This window comes from Ictidomys tridecemlineatus, chromosome X (assembly GCF_052094955.1).
Source record: "Ictidomys tridecemlineatus isolate mIctTri1 chromosome X, mIctTri1.hap1, whole genome shotgun sequence".
NCBI lineage: Eukaryota > Metazoa > Chordata > Mammalia > Rodentia > Sciuridae > Ictidomys > Ictidomys tridecemlineatus.
The window spans coordinates 69,594,364-69,599,810 of NC_135493.1; the positions used below are offsets into that span (position 1 = coordinate 69,594,364).

General features: G+C 41.1%; 1 long non-coding RNA gene across 2 annotated transcripts; it reads left to right on the top strand.

Moving 5' to 3' along the window:
- Positions 1-521: 521 nt before the first annotated feature.
- Positions 522-5,194, top strand: LOC110599110 (uncharacterized). Of its 2 annotated transcripts, XR_005732658.2 has the most exons (4): positions 522-661; positions 1,384-1,430; positions 2,257-2,415; positions 4,260-5,194. It is a non-coding gene; the product is annotated as an uncharacterized LOC110599110 (long non-coding RNA). The 2 variants fall into 2 exon arrangements; XR_013431783.1 differs by lacking the exon at positions 1,384-1,430.
- Positions 5,195-5,447: the final 253 nt, after the last annotated feature.

Consider the following 5,447-nt stretch of genomic DNA (forward strand, 5'->3'; position numbering starts at 1 on the left):
CGATTTGTACTTGCTCTGCAAATTATGCAGCTGGTTCTATGTACCAAGAGGGAAGTTGGAAGTAAATGGACTATTCCAGGAGCAGAAGACATTTTGACATAGTAAGAGACCACATGATTTGGAGTTTATAGAAATAGGATAAAATTCTAACTTTGCCACTAACTTGCTTTGTGATATTGAGACTTTTCTTTCATTCTTCATTGGCTAAATTTCTCAGTTTTGACAATGGGAATTTCATTAGATAATGTCACATCTCTGACAGGCCAGGAATCATTCAATTACTCTGGGAAAAACTCCCTGCCCTACAGGCAGTGCCTAAAGACAACCAGTCACTTTCTGCTTTCCCTTTCTACAGCATGGACAGCTATTGTCTGTTGGAGGTTGGCAGAGAGTAGGTGGGGCATGGCAGCAGGGACTATTGCTGCAGTAGCAAGCCCTTTCACAACAGCCCTGTTTTGTCATTTTGCATCCAGATTTCCGTTGGCTAACCTCAGCCTTATCTTCCTCATTTCTATTTCCTCTTCAAGGCACCAAGAGCCCTTCAAAACACATGACCTTCCTGCTCACAACATAAAGACCAGTTCCCTCTGGCCTCTACAGTTTGGCTCAGCACCAGGGAACCTGTGTCCTCTCTGAGACCAAGGCACCACTTCAGTGACAGGTATAGTATCCATTTGCTCCCTTAAATTCCCAAGCTGAGGCAGTGTTCATAGCAGCCAAAGGTAGCTTGGATATGCCCATCCCATTTTCCTTATTCCCATCAAGGATTTGGGGTGAAGGGTAAAACAGATAAAGTTTCTATTGGTCTTCTATCCTGAAGTTTCCAGTGGTCGAGAGAAGGGGGTGTATTTCCTACCAAAGAAGGATATTTAGGAGACAGTCATATGAAAGGTAAAAGTTCTCTGAAAATCTGACAGTTCTAGTTTTTCATTTAACCAATATTTATCTTTGGGCAAGTCCTTTCTCCAGACCATGTTTCTTTTGCAAAAAGAGGAGGCTGAGAAAGGTTAGATGGATGCATCTTAAGACTTAGTTTTTATATCCCTTTTTTGATCATTGCCATTCCTCAGTTGATAAAAGAAATGGGAGAGATGCTTGAATATATACTACCAGGCAGGGTTAACACATCCAGGAGGAGAGCTGGTGGTGATCCATATAGTACTCTTTGAGAGTTATGACTCAAAGATGAAGGTCTCTTTCTCCTCTAGTCTTATATTTGATTACTAAAATTTTGGAATTAAACAGACCCATAGACACTGGATGTGTATAGAAGAAACTGAAGTCCAGAGAGAGGAAGGAAAGGACTTTCCCAAGGTCACACAAAGAAACTGTAGCAGAGCTGAGACTGGATTCCTAAGCAGGGCTCTTTCTGCTCTACCCTAGGAGAAATGAGACACCAAGAAGCAGGAGTTGCCTTGTAACTTACCCAGGTGGGCCTCCTTATACTGGATGCAGTTTGGATTTTTTTCCATAATTTTTATTGGTGCATTATAGTTGTATATAAAGTGGGATTTGTCGTTACATATTTGGACATGCACACAATATAACAATAGAATTTAGCCATTGTCATTTCCAGTATTTCTCCTTTCCCCTCCCGCCTTCCCCTGCCCCCATGCCTTTGCTCTACTGATCTCCCTTCGATTTTCAAAAGATGTCCCCTAAATTTATTTTCCTTTTTTTCTTTCTAGATTCCATGTTTGAGAGCAAACATAGGACCTTTGACTTTCTGAACTTGGCTTAATTCATTTAGGCAGGGTCCTGCAGACTTCTTTTACTCCACTCTTTTTACAAATACTTGGTTCACTCTGGGAATTCAGAATTCCTCAGATGCCTACCTACACTTTCTCTTTCAGGCTCATCTTTTCCAATCCCCTTCACCAAAATTGACCTCAATAATAGGGGCTTTGTGGAGCTCTCTAATGGAAAATTTTGCATTTCAGTGGGGACAAATAATGACTTTTCAGATAGTATAAATATACCAACAGATGAACTTTCAGAGTCCCTCAGTATCACCCCATGTGGGTATCCATCTCTTCTTTCTATGAGTCTGGCCAGTCCTTCTCAAGTGAACCTGGTTTTCTTATGAAAACTCAATTGGAGAAGCATGGACTAGAGCAGCAAGAGTAGAAATGAAACCAGTCTAATTCTAGCTCAGCCTCTTCATTTCTTCCATCAATGCTGAGATAATATTGTCCACAAACTGTTCAACTTCCTGTATACTAGGAATCATTAGCCTCTTTCACACTTTTCTTCCAGGTTTCCTGAGGTGAATGAAGTCAGAAGTGGCATTCAGGAAGCTGTGAATATCTCCAGATTATCCAGGTGTTCTCTCTGCAGCTGGAACAGAATGGAAGTGATGACAGAAGAAAGATACCAGTCCATTTCTCTCCCCCTGCCACCCCAACTCAAATTCTGGTAATTAGCTTCCTTTGCTAGCTTCCATCCACAGCTCCAGTGGCTGAGCCAAAGTCTGATCACATGTAAGAGGCTCTGAAAATCTCACCAAACACTTTCCAACAACCCTGTAAGGTAAGTTTTTTTTGTCCCATTTCTAGAGAAGACAAATTAAGCCCAAAGAAAAACTTGCCCAAGCCACGTTGGCTAATTGATGCTCAAGACATTAGAACCTAAGTTTGTCTGATTCTTTACGCTATGCCATATACAGTTACCATGACTGTGGTTGGGCTGAGAGCCACACTTCTGATTGGTTTAGGCTGAATTGGGTAGGTAGAGAAGGAAGTGTGGAGGTAGAAAAGACTGTTTAGATCCTTAGCTTTGAGGTCACACCCTCATATCAATCTGGAGGGACTTGTCACCCTCTTACATTCCACTAAAATAGTTGTGAAAAAACACTGAGTACTTTCTTGTAGAAAAACTTCTTGGGGCAGTTTTTTTAAAAATTTATTTTTTAGTTGGACACAATAGTTTATTTTGTTTATTTTTATGTGGTGCTGAGGATCGAACCCAGGGCCTCAAACGTGCTAGACAAGCATTCTATTGCTAAGCCACAACCCCAGCCCTCTTGGGGCAGTTTTTCATTCCTGGTAATCTTGAGATGTTTGCCACTATTGATGCCAGTATTTAATATAGAACAGTTACTTTCTCATAGATCAACTGCCACTGCTGGGAAGGGCAAGAATTTTACACTGGTAATTTGGCATTTTTAGCAACAGGATCTTGGTTTTGCCAAGAGGATGCTCCAAGAGGTTCCAGGCCTGACTCTGCTCCTGGAAGCTTTCTTTCTTCCCTGGTAGCTCTGCGTTCAAGATTTCAGTGCCACATGGTGATCTCTACTGCCTTTTTTTTGCTCTGTTGATGTGGCTCACCTCTTATCCAGAGGGATATATAAAGCAGGGAGGTAAAAGGACCAAGCAGGAAAGTTTGAGGGCATAAGAGTGTGATATAGGACATAACCCCTAACTGCAAGTAACTTATTGTATAACCTTTAGCAAATCTCTTCCCAAGATATCTTAGTTCTGTTAAAGCAATTGCTAATAGTTCTTGCTCTAATTCTGGTAGCAGAGCCATCGTTTGAACATTATATATATATACACACACACACACACACACACACACACACGCGCACAGTAAGGACTTTACATGCATTATCTTAGGCCATTCTTAAAGTTACTTTATGAGGTAGGTACTATACTTATACATACTTTGTGACTGTGGAAAACAAGAGCTCAGATAGGAAAAATAATGTATCCATGGTTGTTGAGCTAGTTAACATTAGAGAGAATTTGAGCCCATTTTTTTGTTACTTTAAAAAAACTTTAATTTCTCAATCTTAATAACTAAGTCATACTTAACATAGCAACTTTTACCAATGGAAACATTTTCCCTCACATTACTTGTGTTTGTAACCATTTTTAACCTCAAAGTCTGTGTGCATAAGCAAAACACTGTGAGAACACAGCTTGGGAGTATTGGGAAGAAGTGGGAGCAAGGACACTGACTAGGGGACCTGATCTTTTCCTCGAGTCAAGAAGGCAGAATGATGACCAAATTGTCTCCTCTCTGCTGTGTAGAGGAGCTCACTAAAGCTGGGGACACATAGAAATGTCAGATCTATAGTACTTAGACAGGAGGATCTCCGAGCTAAACACTCAGGATCTCTTTTCTCATTAGGAGTCTTCTACCTGGTTTGCTCACTTCTCTATTCTCATGTTGCAGCTGATCCCTGAAGAGGGACCTCTGCAGTTTTCCTGAAGCTACAGATGTGACTTCACTAGTGCTTTCTCTCTCTTTCCTTCTAGGGCCACATCCTCCAGGAAGATCTCTGTCCCGTGGAAGACCCTGGCCTGGCCTCCAGCAGTGCCACGCTCCGTGTATTTGACAAGCTGAGTTGGACACTCCGTGTGGTAGAGTGTCAGTTTGTCAAATACCCCAAGTGCGGCACATGCTTAGCAGCTCCACACCAGGGCAGATGGGATACAACATATTTGCTGCCAAGTGGATGTAAGAATGCTCATTAAACAACAAGGTCTCCTAATTTATTTTTTTGTAACTTTGAGGGAACCCAAGCAATGCATATGAGGGTTTCAGGGGGAAAGTTCAGCATCTCTGATAATTATAGCCCTGGTCTTCGTCTACACACATCATGAGAATGCCTAGGAGCACACAATAGTCTTGAAAAGACATAAGGGATACAGGGATAGAAGTACTCTTTGATTTGTTATTCTCTTCTTCCTTCACATTCCCCTTCCAGAGTGTCACAGTCAAGACACCAGAATCAAATAATACAGGTTATATGAGAAAGCTGGGCATGGAAATCCACTCTTTTTATGTTCATTCTTGTCTTCTAAACACAGACTGGCTTTTTCTACCTCTTCCTTTTTCCTCAACCCTCTTCTTGAAACAACTTCTCCATTTCTCTTGCCCTAATTCTTTCCCATATTTCCTGGCCCCACCACAGTATAGTCTCTCCAGGGACTTTTGAAAGTCATCCCATGCTTACCCTTCTTGCACAGCACTCCTTGCCTGAGTCCTGATATATGCCCCAATATCTCATTCCACACAATATAATCTTTTGGATCATGAGTGAACTTTTCCAAGGCTTACTCTTGAATTCCCCACTATATTGTGAGCTTCTAGAAGACAAGAATATATTTCCTTGATTGTTGTCTCCCCTACCATAACCCCATATTTTGGTTACAGAAAATATTCAATAAATGTTTGCTGATTGATTGACTTTCTACTTAGTTGATTAGTTTTGGATATTTGTGCCAAGTGTCACCCGGTGTTCTGTGAAAACAAAAACAACCCACAAACTATGGAAACCAAAATGTTATACAGTGTATGAGGGAATAGCCAACATGGAGGGCTTTTTCTTCCTGAGAAATGAAGCCAAAGACTGGAGGAAGGGGGAAAATAAGACGGCAAATAAATTGTAGAATCACTTGAATATACAGATATGTGGTACTTTATTGAAGGATTTCTAAGAG